The 15,659-nt window shown below is 37.1% G+C and overlaps 1 protein-coding gene across 2 annotated transcripts in view; it reads left to right on the top strand.

The window, feature by feature from the left end:
* The window catches only part of SATB2 (SATB homeobox 2), a 188,517-nt gene that overhangs the window by 115,528 nt on the left and 57,330 nt on the right, over positions 1–15,659 (top strand). The gene's annotated exons all lie outside the window — the stretch shown is intronic.

Below are 15,659 nucleotides of genomic sequence, written 5' to 3'. Positions count from 1 at the left end.
ATCTGAGATAGAAGGAATTGTGAAGTAGTTTGGGATCTCAGCTGAAGTTAACAGGCATGAACTAGTGATGGAACCAAGCACTGTGGTTTGGTAACAGTCTTCAGGAATGCTGGAACCAGAGGAGTGGGAGCAGGGAAGAAGCACAGTGGGATGGTTTGAGGTTTGGTGCTGAAAGATTAGGTGTGGCAGGAGACTAAGAGGGTGAGATCTCCTGTCCCCTTGACTTCGCTAATTTACGCTTTCTATTATTGACAGACTCCGTTTACAGCATTTAAAAATGAGTTTGGAGGTCCACGGAGGTCTGCACATGTTCCAGATAGCACTCTATGATTTCTTTTTTGACTCAAAGTACTAAAGCAGCGTTTGTGTGTCCACAGTTATCTGAACTAGGGCTATGAAAAATTCTGGTGCTTTTGAGCCAGTGTGTTACATGTTATTGCTAAATACAAGGTGGAAGGATGCATCTTTTAGTCTTTATTTTGTGTTTACATGTGTAGTTGTGTATGTGTGTGTGTGTGTGCGCATGTGTATGTGTGTGTGTTCTTTCATGTATCGTTCATGTGCATGAATAGGCATTTCATAGCTAGCCAACATTTTATTGGTTATATATACAGTTCCTTTGGCTAAGGATAAAATTGAAAGCATGGTTGTATTACTCTGGATTTTAGAATCAAATACAATATATATTTTATCCAAATAGCATGAAGCCTGAGAGAAGACTCACAGAGAGGCTAGACAAAAGACAGACCTTAGACCTTGTTGGTGTGAGAGAATACTCTGCCAAGGCCCTAGACTCCTGGAGGTCTGTCTTCTCCTCCACAATCCTTTTTGTCTATTTTTATGGATTAATGATTTTTCTTTGGCATTGCCATCGTTCAAGTGCCAAGTTATAAAAGGTCTAATTGAAGCATGGAACACATTTTATTATTTTCCTCCTGCCATTAAATTTGTAAGATGGCTACACCCAGAAAGGAACATTCACTTTCAATCAACATGAGCTTGAGTTCATGGGCCAGCCTTGAGGATATCAAATGGAAAATGCATAGGAATGTATGAGTATTTCCTTTTAAAATTCTGCTTTTAATTTGGGAAAGCTTTTCATCCCTCTGGGATCATAACCTGTTGTGTATAAAGCCCAACCTAATCAAGGTAGATGGTATTGACAGAATGACATAGTTTGAACTCAAGCTGGAGGTCAGCAGGCAGATTGTTTTTGCTGTATATACTGTAGTTGCTAACAGCAAGGTTGGACAGCTGGGTTTCACCAGCAGTATCATTAAGTGGAAAACATGGTGTACTGTGCCCCATGAAACCAACCATGGATTTTCCAAATGTTAGGCTTTTTTGAGTGGAATCAGACATTTATAGGTGATATCATGATTTGCCGGCTATAATAAACAAAAATTAACTTTATAGATAACAACGTAAATGAAGTATTAATTTTTGGATAGAAAGGAATCTCACCATTTTTTTCCTCAAAGCAAACAGGATCAGAACCATTTATTTTAGATGAATACCTAAGGCCAATATCAATCTTGTGTCCATTTGCTTTAGTGAGATGTAATATACCTTCAGTACACTGAGTATTTCCTAGAAATAGTTCATGATCTCTCTATTATTCATTTATTATCAAATTCAATAAAAAGTACTTTTGTTTGTCATCCTATAGTTTATATTTCTGGATTTGTGCTCAGTGATTGGACCCTGAACAACTAGTAATTAGAGACAGTGTGTATGTGTGTGTATAGAACAAATCACATGTATAACATTCATAAATGAAGCTAAAGCTAGAAAAAAAAAAAAAACAACAACCACATCAGCCTAGTTTTTCATGTTTAAAACTTCCAGAGGAACAACTGAAATTCATAATAAGTAGCATTTGAAAATGCGAGTTCTCCAAGGAGAAACTATTAATTACTCTGTATATCTGATCTATTGCCACTGTATCATTTGGTGATATAAAATAACACAATCGAGGGAATAGAGCTATATTTCCAAGAGCTTGCTTTTTTAAAAAAAATTTTATGTTTTTATTTATCTTTGAGAGAGAGAGAAAGACAGAGCACAAGTGGGGGAGGAGCAGAGAAAGAAGGAGACACAGAATCTGAAGTAGGCTCCAGGCTCTGAGCTGTCAGCACAGAGCCTGACACGGGGCTCAAACTCATGAAACGCAAGATCATGATCTGAGCTGAAGTCAGACGCTTAAGTGACTGAGGCACCCAGGCGCCCCTCAAGAGCTTGCATTTAATACATTTTAATTTTAATCAGTGTGTCTTGAGATCATGCAATGCCAGGGTATCATATCATCAGCATGGGCACGAGACTAATGTAGTTCTAGATGCAGGGTATAGCAGAGCATCACATCCTGTCTGTGCCATCAGGATGATAGAAGCCTGTTTTTGTCATTATGACCTTGCAGCAAATATATTCTGAGCATTGTCACTTTCTTCTTTACTAGTCTTTTGGAAGAAAAGGTTAACCCCACTTTTTGCGTCTCTGAAGACTTTTATGACAAATGAGAGATCAGATGTTTTCTGGCCTGGTCATTAATTTTCAGGAAATTCCTGTGATATATTTCTAAGTGTTTCTATTACCTATGGTCACAAAGTGAGGTGCCGTGGGTATTACACCAGAGTAAGCCGAGGCAGATAACATGCCTGCTCTGTGTTTGGTGTTCTATTTCTCCCCCACTTGTACTCCCCTATACTTTTACTTCTAGAAGCTAGTGACTGCTGGTCAGTTTTTCATTCAAAGGACTTTCCTCAGACTATTGGATTTTGCTTTACTCACACAGGCAGAGAGCTGGTAATACTTAACCAATGTCTGATAGGTGCAGGGGGGTAAAAGGCTAGTTCCCCTGCCTCCAGTAGTAGGGACAGCACTGAAGTGTGACTTTTACTCCAGAGCTCTCCGCAGATGAGGCTGAGACAGGGACTGCTTGGGTTTCTTCCCTTCCCTGTCCCACTTTTCCCACTGCCTCACCAGTTTCCCTTTGTACTTCCTTAATAAATCACTTGCACAGGAATCTTTTATCTCAAGATGTGATTTTTATCCCAGATTATAGATCAGTGCCCCTGCTCGTCTAAATAGGCTTTTGGTTATATTATGGGGTAGTAGTTTGAATAAAACTTATCTTCAATTTTATGCCTTACTACGTTCCAAATATAAAGTAAGATGTCACTATGGGAATAGTATAGATGTTTTTACTGTACTACTTTCTCTTGAAAAGTATCAGCACCGGGGCGCCTGGGTGGCGCAGTCGGTTAAGCGTCCAACTTCAGCTCAGGTCACGATCTCGCGGTCCGTGAGTTTGAGCCCCGCGTCAGGCTCTGGGCTGATGGCTCAGAGCCTGGAGCCTGTTTCCGATTCTGTGTCTCCCTCTCTCTCTGCCCCTCCCCCGTTCATGCTCTGTCTCTCTCTGTCCCAAAAATAAATAAATGTTAAAAAAAAATTAAAAAAAAAAGTATCAGCACTATTATTGTTTAAAGCCCTCTGAATTCAATGGACTGATATTGATATTGGGAAGATTTACTTATGGTTATCAAATACAGGAAAGAGAAAGAGAGGGAATGAAACAGAAATGGACACTGGATTTGAAACCCTATGAGATCTTCTAAACTTGACTTAAATGAAAACCACTGTTACCAAGTCTAAATGGTGAATTATGTAATTCACGTGAGTTTCAGAGTAGTTTTGTTCCTTCGCTCTGCCCAGTGCTCTGTCAGTGATGCAAGTGGTGTTTTTAGGACTTATAATTTCAAGAAATAAGAGGACCCAAGCTGTATCTACTTTCTTTTTCTTTTTTTTCTTTTCCTTTTCTTTCTTCCTCCCTTCCTCCCTCCCTTTCTGTCCCTTTCTTTTCTTCTCCTTTTCTTTTCTTTCTGTCCTTTTTTCTTTCTTTCTTTCCTTCCTTCCTTCCTTCTTTCTTTTGTCCCTTGCTCCCTCCCTTTTCTCTTTTCTTTTCTTCTGCAGTTCATTTTCCCTTGCTAATATCCTAAATTTATGTTAGTGTTGGCATACTTTCACTTCCTAGGCTTATGGACATTAAATAAGTCACTTATTTACTGTGTTTACTCACATCTGTGCTTTTTTGACAGTTTGATTATGAATCCTAACCTTAAGTGTTCTTTTGACACTTGTCACTTTATGGACTTGAAAATATTAATCAGAGGCTTGTGACAGTGTGAAAAGGTTTATGACAGTATTTTAAAAGACAATATTACGAAGGAATGGTTGTGGGATGCCCACTGACCTATAATAAGGATGGCTTCATAAAATATGTACAATGAATCTTCCTGAATAAACTATTCTCTAATTTATTTAAAAATCCAATGACCTACATATTCATATGTTCAGAAATCCTTCATTTACTAACATTGTTTCTCCTCCGAGACCTTCCATCTGAGCAAATCTGTTAAATGAAGTAGAGGAAGCTTTGATCCAAACTAGGCTAAATCCATTGGAATGGCTGCCCTGCCACATGTGAATGGGAGCATTAGAATGCTAGAAAGGGAAAGTTAGTTGTGGTCCATGTTCCTTCTTTGCATCACTATCCCCTTTCCTTGGTGGTAGAGTTCAGGAAATACCCTTACATAAGGAATCAACAGTAAGAAGTTTCTACAATTTGGAAATGAGGCTTTTTTCACCTTCATTATTTATATAATAGAGTTCTTTTTCCTCTAGCACATTACATCATAACACAGAAAGTTCAGGTCCATTTTCTGTTTCAGGTAGCTCTCCTGAGCCAATTCTTAGAAACATGTTTTCAGTAGATGCACAGATGTGTTTCACAAAATGTGCTATTCTGTACCAGTAGGACTCTAATTTGGTATCATGCTCCTTCTTCTGTTTGATGCAAAAGTCACTGAGTTACACAATTTGCAACCTTTTGTCAAGGCTTTGCTTGAGAAAGTTGTTCATCGTGGGTCTTATCTGATAGAGAAGAGGATTTAAAAAATCCTTCAGGAAGTCATTTGGTGGACCTGTCCTTATTTGACTACTTTTTTTTTTTTTTTTTATGAGATTTTGCAAAGAATCTGCTGTTTACTCATCAAAGCCACATCATTTGAAGAAACTTAAGGCCAGGGTCATAAATACAGTTTTATAAAGTGACTCAGCAACTGGAGAATGTTTTCAACAGATTGGAAAATTAGATTGAACAACGTATCAGGAAACTTGGCAGTAAGGTCAACGGCTAGAAATGTACCCGTGTGTGTGAAATGACATGGGTTTTGCTTTTATGCTTTATCGATACCATGTTTATAGTATATACACACCCGTGTTATTTGGGTTAAAAGTGTCTAAGGACTTGCTAAATGGTATACTTCGAAGTGACACAGTTAGGAAGGGATATGTAGCAACAACATGAACATTTTAGTATCCAAAATATTTGGAAATCTGAACTTAAGTGGGTTACCAGTCCATTTGGGGAAGGAGAAAGTCTTACGTTTGATTTATACATATTGTTAGCCAAAGATAGGCATGATTTAATTATACATATAGTTTATATTTGTAGAAAACTTGACTTCCAAGATATTCGGCATTATTTCTCGGCCAACCTCTGGTCTCAGTCATCATTATTTCTTACTATGCAATAGAGATACGGCACTCCACAAGTCATACAGGAGTGGAACACAATGCAAACCCAGGGGTCTTGACTCCATGGTCCAGTGAGCTGCTTATAAAATGACAAGGAAGCCTGTGAGAAAAAGGAAGTCCATCCACTGAAAGGTGGCCTGTATATATGAAATGCTGCAGATCAGGCATGAACATGTTATTGGGTTTTGAAGCAAATAATACACCCTCTTTTGATTTCAACATTAAATTAATAAAGTGGGAAAAGATGGCCCTGCTTGCTTCATAAAATAGGCAGTCTTTCATTTCAGAACCACTGGCTTGAATTCATAGATTTAAAGATTATAATAATATTAATATCTCTCAGTATAGCAGTGTCTCCAAGTTCTTAGATGTCTTAAGGATGGCCTCTTGCTAGTGGTCTCACTTTAGTTCCTCTTGCGCATATACAAACTATCATTAATTAGCACCTTTTAGGCAATTCCAGCTGAAAAGGAGGGAGGAGATACTGGCTTTGTGTTCTGGGTAAAGAGAAGGTTGACTTGGTAACTGTCAAACATATATAACCCCCTCCTCATTACTTTTTTTTGGTAAAGATTTCCTTTTAAATGTTTATTTATTTTGAGAGAGAGAGAGAAAGAATGCGTGTGTGGGGGAGGTGGAAAGAGAGAGAGGGAGAGAGAGAGAGAGAGAGAGAGAGAGAGAGAGAACCCCAAGCAGGCCCCACACCGTCAGTGCAGGGGAGGCTGATGCAGGGCTCAAACTCACAAACCAGGAGATCATGACCTGAGCCAAAATCAAGAGTCAGACATTTAACCAACAGAGTCACCCAGGTGCCCAATAACTGTCTCCTCATTCCTATATCTGCTTGAAATAGAAAATTTTGTGTAAAAGAATATATAAAGACCCCACCCCCCCTTTACAAAAGTGGTACCAAAGAATCAGAGGAACCAAAGATGACAGAGCCCTATTCTGTCTTTTCCTATCCCTGACCAGTGTCCAAGTTCTTAAAAATTAGTTACTGAACTAATTATAAAAAATTCAGTTTTCTCCATTTTAACTAAAAAAGTCTTCCTTTGGGGGATGGTTTTACAAACTTTTGTCACTTTTTTTTTTTTTTTCTGACAAGGGGTGATCAGCTCCTTTCACACAGATAAGGAGTCTCTTCCTTCAATAAGGACTTTCTTTTACCTCCTGTGAGTGTGTCTCAATATAGACCTATATTTTTAGTGTGAAGGTTTATTTTAGTATTTAACTAGTCTCCTCCAATCCTGGGTGATGTTTACAATTAAAGTAGAATTTTTATAGAAGAAATACAAGGAACACTAGCTTTAGATCCCATTATTTATATACTTTTCACCATTGCTTATTTAAAGTAATAAAAAAAATACACAAGGAGTGTTCCTTTCATGGCCATTGATTGAAATGATGACCATTTGGCCTGGGGTTAAGTGCATGTTTGTTCAAATAAAATGAATTATGTTTAAAGGCCAGAAATGCTGTGAGAAAAATATAACTGAATCAATTTGAAGTCAGTTGGAGATTACAACGTTGTTTACATTCTGTCTACAAGTTTTGTGCCTAAAATTATCAGTGTATATCACAGCATTTACTTTCAAACATCTTTGCAGCACCCAGTGAGAAATACCTTTTACATCATGAGCTGGTACATATACTCACACATGTGCACATACATGTGTATGTCCGTCTGGAGTTCCATCTCATTTCAACCTGTGTTTTTGTCTATCTGTATATTCTAAAGCAAAACCTTCATGAAAGAAAAAAAAAAAAAAAACTTTGGGTAATAATACTTGTACCATGTATGAAACACCCTGGTAATTTCCAATCTACTGAATTACATGTCATTATAAAAGAACTAGTTATGATCTACTGAAATCTATCATCTACTAATAGTTATGACCCATATTTAAACAGTGATGCAAATTAATGCTTATTTTAAATGACTACAGAGTTACTTAGGGAAGAAAAGTTGTTTTACTTTTCTGAGGTATAAAAAGAGTATCTTGGTTTAGTGACATGCTGGATTACCATATGATCGTTCCAGTTTATATAATTAGTTAAATTTTTCTTTACATTTCCTCTATTCCAAATAATTTTAATTCTTCTTCTTCCTGAAATGTATCCTTTACATTTTCTGCCTTCTATGCGGGAAGACAGCAAAATATAAGTGGAGAGCCATGAAAATTTGAAGTTGCAAATTTAAAATAAGAATTGTATTGTGTATTAGTTCTGTATTTATTTGATATAGTTCTGTATATTCTGTATTCATTTAACAAATGTTTATTAAGCATTCAGAAACTATGGTAGACCTTATAATGGAGGCTAACATTTATTGAACACTTAACATGTATCAGTTATAAGCTCTAGGGAATCCTATGAGGGAAGTAAAATTATTTTATCAGTTTTACAGGTGAGGAAACTGTGCCATAGGAAGATGAATTAATCCTTGGCTAATTGAAGCCCTATTTTGAACCCAGAAATTTTGACATTAGAACTCACATTCACGACCACTTTATTCTCAATTATTTCTGATCTCATAGAACAGAACATGAAAGATACAATTTCTCCTTCAAGGAGGTTGAAGGGGTTAAACAGGCTTTCAAACCAGTAATCCTGTTGTGGTATAATAAGTACTGCGATATGTTACATGTACTGTGTGAGAACACATGTTTTTGACCTTGGAGGTGATTGAAGTTAATGCAGAAATATTTCAGCAGGAAAAAAAAATGATATTTTATAACTGTTTCAGGACAAAGTCAACTCATATGTTAACAGACTGCTTTACTTTTTATATCTGAATGCATTTGATACATTTGAGATATAAATATTCAATAAATGTATGTTTTTGGTTTGTTTTGTTTTGTTTTGGGAAAGTACTATTTTTGCCAATGTTTTGACAAAGTAGCCAAAGCTAGTAAATTTTGGGGGCAGTTTGCCAACAGTTGTTTCACACAATACACATAGAAACTAGAAATAACCAGGGCCCAGAACTTTGTGAATGCAATAGTCATGTGCCAGGTACTTGAGGTGTTAGTAGAAACCATGTATGTGCCCAGAGCTGAGAACACCACTGGTAAATGTTTCCAAAGGGAACCTGTTCAGTTCTCTATTTGATTTTGCTTTTTGGTACTCATGTGTTTAGAAAATTTTGGCTTGGATTGTGCATAACCTGCACTCCCCCCCCCCCCCCCCATTCCAATACCTAAGAGTTTCTAAAAACAAAAATGGAAGGGATAAAAAGAAAAAAAACCCAAAAAAATGTTCATCTAATTGCATCTATCTTTGCATTGAATAGGTAGGTAAAAATAGTAAAGTTCCCAGAGATCTGTTTCTGGCTAAATGCCTTCACTGTATGTGCTCAGGAGTGGCTCTGACAAGGGGATTGCTGTTAGGAGAGCACAGGTGATTTTGGTTTCAAGAATGTTTTGTTGGACCCACTCTGTGTTGCACGTACTATATTCTGATGTGTCAGGTAGCACAGTATAGTTTTATTATGTCCCCTAGAAAGAAAGCTGTCTTTGAGGGAAGTGTTTTATTTAATGAATTGCAGATTGGGAGTAGATGAAATATTTGGTCTAAAGTAGAGTCTGCATGGCCAAGAATTTCAGTTTCCACTATCTTGGTGTTTACAATAGGTTGAATGAAAAGATCTTGAGTGTAATATGTGGTCCAACAGGGCCTGTTCCTGGCGTTTTAGCAAACACAGGACTCCTCCATCTCAGACCAGTTTTTAAAAATGCATTTGGTGCATTCTTAGAGCTTTATATCCCTCTCTCTTCCCAACTAACCACTAAGCACAAATTATACAGATTCTTCTCCCAAGGAGTTTACTGTATGATGAAGAGAAGAGGTTTTCTAGTAGCACAATGTAAAAGATGATGAGTGTCATAAATGCCAGATAGAACGAGTGCCATCTCAGTTCAAAGGAGGGAGAAACTATTGCCAACTGCAGCGTATATGCATACACACATATGTACATAGTATTTTAGTGAATTACAGAATACATTTCTACAGCAACAACATTTGTCTGCAAATGTTACTTTTGTATATGCATTTATATTTGCAGAGTACATTAATTCCCTTTAGATGCTCAATTCTATCCACCCCCATCCTACAACCATGCTACATGCATAGGCTGCCTCTCCTAATAAAGAAATATTGTAATAAAGGGAGGTTTTATTAAACTAATGCAATAACGACATTTTCTTTGAGGATTTAACACATCATTTTTAATAATAAAAATCAAATTGTCATTGTTGTGCCCTGTATACCTTTTATTCAAATCAGCCTAAGTACTCTGGCTCCATGGCTGAGCAGTACTCTAGGGGGTGAAAGGAGGGTGAGTATTTTTAGCATTACACAAATGAATTTCAGCATACAGGTTCATAGTGGGGCTGTGGATTATGAATATGGAACCCAGGGAAACCTGTTTATATTCGTGAGCAGAGGGGGAAATGCCTCTCAGGAGTGTCTAGAAGGAAATGAGATTGGAGATGAGGGAAGAATCACTTCTGTTAGGTCCGCTTTCTGACTATAGGATGTCAGCACTTTCTACAGCCATGCAGCTGGCTCCCCAGCTTCTATAACTGTGTGTTAGCCCCTGGGATAGAAAAGCTCTCTTTGTATGATTAGGCTGGGAATTTTGTATTACCTGGTCTTCACAAAAGAATACCAGTTTTTGGCTCTCATGTCAGCTGGAACCAGACATTTCAGAATTGTGTGAAAAGTAAGGCTGACAAATGAGCATGCAAGCATGAAGAGGGAAGTCGTGAAGATTGAGACGTGAAGAGTACCTTTGGAGGATTTTTGTTTGTTTTGTATTTAAAGGGAAGTATGTGATAGATCATACTCAGGGGTAGGATGAAGGGTTGGCCGATATGACTGACAAGATCCTTTCTACCTTTGACCCTCTATGACTTTAATCTGTAAAATGGGGGTATACATGTCTTTGGACCTTGCTGACTGGTTAGGACATCATTTGTTTAAAGCAATATATAAATATGAACTAAATATATTTTCAGACTCACCATTGCATAATACATATGTCTCAATTCATGTATCCTTAGAGTTGTAGCTTGATTTCTGAAGATCATCATTAAATAGCTTATATACTTTGTTCATACATCCAACAATACATAATTAAAATACATTATTAGGGGATGGGCTTTATTTTCTCTAAAATCTATCTTTGTTCAGATTGGAACTCAACACTTTGAAACTATTTGCTTAGATGATAAATGAGTATTTTTTGGTTGAGTTACTTCAAAGGTATATGTTACAATAAATATGTGAACAGTGCAAGTTACCCTTTATACCTCCCACTTCAACCGCCACAAACAGAAATGTAATTTACAGAAATGAAAACAGTCTCCAGCTAGCTTGAAGCTTTTTCCAAGGGGGAGCACCGGGGTTTGCTGGGCCAGTTTCCTCAGTACACACCTGGTATATATCACTTTAAAAAATAAATTATGCCTCATTAAATTACAATTAAATGGAATCATGATCATTTGTTTTTCTGGAAGGAAGATGTTTTGCATATTGAAAGCCTAATTTGTTGCAGGTGACAAAAAGGCTGAACAGATTATCTAATATCACTTCATTTGGGGGGTAATGTTTGCTGGTTATTTTGTGTATACTCCAGTAGTTCAGAATTATGTTAATGTAGACTATAGTAGTTTCACTTCAAAACTTTATCAGTTTTTGTACCTTTTTTTAAAGCTTTTAAGGAAAAAGACACTTCTCTTGGTATTCTAGATCAGCCATGCTGTTTTTTTTTTTCCTTCCAGTGTTTAAATACTGGCCAATCCCTCCCTTGGCTAGTCTCATCGTTGTCTCTATATCTATGTACTATATATATTTCAAATCCCAGCCAAGTTAAGTCCCACTTCTTCCAAAATGTTTTCCCTGAGTTGGCAATACTTTTACCCTCTTCTGAACTGAGCCGACACTCATTCTATCTGGAATTTATGACACTTGTCATCTTTTACATTGTGTTTTTATAAACCATCATATAGTGAACTCCTTGGCAGCAGTATCTGTGTCTTCTTAATCTTTTCTTTCCTTTCTGAGCTTCATACCAAGTCATAAATAAGAAATGAATTAATAGACTGATCTGTCATTTTTTGGTAATGGGTACATTGAGTTTGGGGGTTTCCTAGATGAGCAATGGACAGTAGAGCTTGATCCGACAGAATTACTAAAGGTCTGGGAGATATCCAGAACAAGTGGCTGTTAAAATCTAGGCAGCAATGACCTCCAGTGTTGCTGTAAGTTCTGCAGTTGCCTGGGAAGGTCTGAGGGGCTCAGACTGAGCATTCGTAAAACCTGGCCCAGGTTTTGGTTCTCTTCTTGCTTTCTTAGAATTAACGCTCAGCATAAGCAGTTTCTCACCTGTCCCAGACAAGGCCGCAAGGGCTAGTGCAGGAACTTAGAACTAAATTTTAGGGAGCCAGTCCTGGTAATGTTTCCCAAGCATTTCTGAGTTATCAGCATGTATTTTACACAGGAACAATTTGGGGCAAACTATATAAATTGTTGAAGAAATATGGAAATCATAATAATGTAAACAAGAAAGCTCATCAACAGAAATTGCAGATTCAGAAACTATAAGGTCATTTCATTTGCCACATAGAAATATTGTTTAAAGTGCTCAAAATAATAAGTATATCAATTTTTCATTTTAAAAATCAGCCCAAATTCTTTGTTTTGTTTGCGGAGATAGCCTCTAGTAGCAACCGAGCTAGATGGCATCATATTATCTCTTGTGCTTTCAATTATTTTCTTTTTATTGAATTTTCTGCCAACATCATATACAAAATCCCCCATTAAAAGTCCAGGGAGAAGAAGGCCAGTTTGAGGTTCTTTTTCCCACCTCGGTTCTTTTTTCAGTGACTTGTAACCCAAGAGCTGTCGTGCAAGGTGGCTTTCTTTCCTGTGCAGATGTTCACGCTACTCCTTTTCAGTCAACATGTTTCCTGGTCTTACATAACCTCAGCTAACACCATGCTGGGAATTGTGATAATCTCTCCCTTGAGAAGGCTCTGTTGCCTACAATGAGAGAAATTCTTAATGACCACTTTACTCAATACTTGCAATATGTTTTAATGTGATTACTGATATGAAAGTTTAATAAGCAATATCCCGGTTAATTTATTAATTTCCCTCAATTTTCACATTCTCAATATTCATGATCTTTCTATTCATAAAAGTACACTTTTTTTTTTTTCCCTCAGTGCCCAGGTGCCATGCCACATTCTCTGTATCTCAGGCTGCATAATGGGAATGTTTAAGTGACACCTCCCGCCTGGCCGGTTGATAATTAAAATGCGAGACAGCATAGTGGCAAGGGCTTTAGAAATATTTATGTGAGATAAATTATTAATTTATGTTCTATTCAAGACAGCTTCAATATGATAAACATTTACTTATCTTGATAATTAGATAAGGTGGTTTGTAGTGTAAATTATGCCATAGATTTTCTTTGGATTTTTTTTTTTCCGCCATGATGATTTTCAGCTAACTAAATAAACTCACTCTACATTTATGAGCCTGCAGAATTTGGACTATATATTTTTTTAATTCCAGTTTAAATAGCGAAGAGCACATAAATAACCAAATGAAAAAGACTCAACAAAACAACTAAAACTCTTTTTGTGCTCACCAGTTAGCCACTTGTTATTGAAAATGTCTGAGGTAAAAAGAATCTGCTTTGGAACCGTGGCTACACAGATGAGACTTTAAGTAAATAATTTAGAACAGTGTTCTCATTCTCTGGGGCAATAGTGGAGGCAGCACTGGCCACCTTGTTGGTTTGAGACTTTATCTTCAATTAGGCAAATAAAACAGAGGCAATAGTATATTCCACCAGCCCCTTAAAACACAAACATCGTGTCCCACTCACTTCAGAAATGATGCTGATGAGCAATCATTTACAAGGATGCTTTGTCTTGATTTTTCTTAGAGATGGATTCATTTCCCCATAGGGTTGTCCAACATGTAAAAAATGTAGGGGAAGGATTTCAGTGTAGGGGTGGGGGGTGGGGGGAAGAAAAAAAACAGTCAACCAAGCCAAAAAGAGAAACAAGTAAAAGACCTCTATGTTTTGCAATAATTTTTTTATTGATTATGAATGAACAAACTTGCTATTTTGAACGTGGTCCATTAGAACAATAGTTTTTGTTATTTCACTATTTTGTATGTAAGATCTTTACTATAATGTACTCCACTTTCAAAAATAATTTCACAGAAGAAGAATACGTTCACAAACTGCCTTTGAGGTACTATAAGTATTGTTGTAATAACTAGTGTAAAGACTATATCCATGCAACCCCTAAAATTCCTCCCAATTTGGCAGTCTGAGACTTATTAAAGTGCTAAAGTTGCTTATGTTAGAGAGAGAAAGGAGAGGAGGAGGAGGAGGGGACCGACTCATCCCGTATGCACTGAGTTCTTTATTAAAGAAAGCTCAGAAAACATCAATCTTAGTGTCTTATTGGTATTGATTTTAAATCCACTTCCCTCTTGTCTCTCTACATATTAATTTAGAGAATTTTATCTTAGAACAAATTCACTATTAATATTTCAAGTTGTTTCATGCAAGTGGAAAGTAGGATAACTTAAGGCAGAACTGACTTTGAATTTCAAAAAAGAATCCATAACTAGATTGTGTAACATTTTCTGGAAGACAAATGTCTCTTGCTTCTAAAAGCATGATACATCTAGATTTTCTTATGCTCATTTTACCAATACAGTATTTTCCCATTCATGTCCTACCTTTCCCTTTCCTTGGGCACGCATGCACACAGACACACACTTAACATTTCTTCTGGCTTCATTGTGTGGCTTATTTCATTCTTGTTTGCAAAGACTTCTCTAATCAAAGCAACATGACACTCGTATTGCAGAACTATCATCTGTCATACTACGTGTATATCTTTATAAATTGTCTTACATGATACTTTGAGTGGTGATTACCTCTTTAAAGTGCTAATAGCTGTGTGATGCACACTCTTGTGATATTTGCTTCACTACATTACAAATGCATTACTTATTTTTAAAACTTGCCTACCTTGCCCTGAAGATTTCTTTCCAACCAGAGGTGGTATATTCTTCTTGGATCTAACACCTTTTTATATTTAAGCCATACTTTACAAATCTGATAGTGTTTTCTTTGCATTCGTATTTCCCTCAGTGGAAATGTCTTTGGCACCTACTTTTCGCAATTTTGGGTTGCCCTGTGTGTTCTAAGATACAGAAGTTAGCATTTCAGCTCTTCGTGGAGGATGATCCTAAACTCTGGTCTCATATTGCCCTGAGAAGAGACACCCTGAATTGGAAGGTGGAAAGTGATGTCTCTTTGTGAAAATTTAACAGGAGTTCAGAATGGAAATTGTTTAGCTTTTGCCCAGATTACTTCAGTGATTAGAACTCCGGTTCTATCCCTTTTCTTGCGTGTATACTACTTTTCTCTGGACTTGTCAACATTTTCCTTCCCTTTGTGAGTTATCTGCCATCCGAGCACATGAAAACACCAATTTCCTATTTAAAGCTTTTTGGATGAGTCACATATTCAGAAATTATCCGAGTCTATACATGGCATTCTCTGATGTGTGCTCTGACCCCTCACCAGCTGTGCCTGTATTTCCATTGTTTTAACGACGGTGGAATTAGAGCTTCCCCAAGGAGGGCATCTCATGAAAAAAAGTTTGGGTGCCCTCTGGTACATATACGAGGATACCAATTATGTATGTGGATTGAGAAGCTATCAGAGGGTTAACACAAGTTATGGCCATTTGCTTTGTGTCTTTTTTTTTTTTTTTCTTTTTGCCATGAGAAACATCTATATTGAAAACAGTGGCCGGTCACACAGAAATTCAGCCAAACTTTTTTTTTTTTTAAGTCGATGTAAATCTCCCATGCTGTTTAAATGTCGGAACTAAATTTACCAAACTTGGCAGATTTGTAAAGCTGAGCAGGACTGCCAAGTGTTCCCAGTTTCAAGCAGAGAGAGTTCTAACAGTTCCTGAAATACTTGTAGGAGGCACCTGGTGGTAATTGCAGTTTCA

The sequence above is a fragment of the Prionailurus bengalensis genome, chromosome C1 (genome assembly GCF_016509475.1).
Source record: "Prionailurus bengalensis isolate Pbe53 chromosome C1, Fcat_Pben_1.1_paternal_pri, whole genome shotgun sequence".
In the NCBI taxonomy this organism is placed as follows: domain Eukaryota; kingdom Metazoa; phylum Chordata; class Mammalia; order Carnivora; family Felidae; genus Prionailurus; species Prionailurus bengalensis.
The sequence above is the reverse complement of the archived record's forward strand: the minus strand, read 5'-3'. Positions and strand labels throughout refer to the sequence as shown.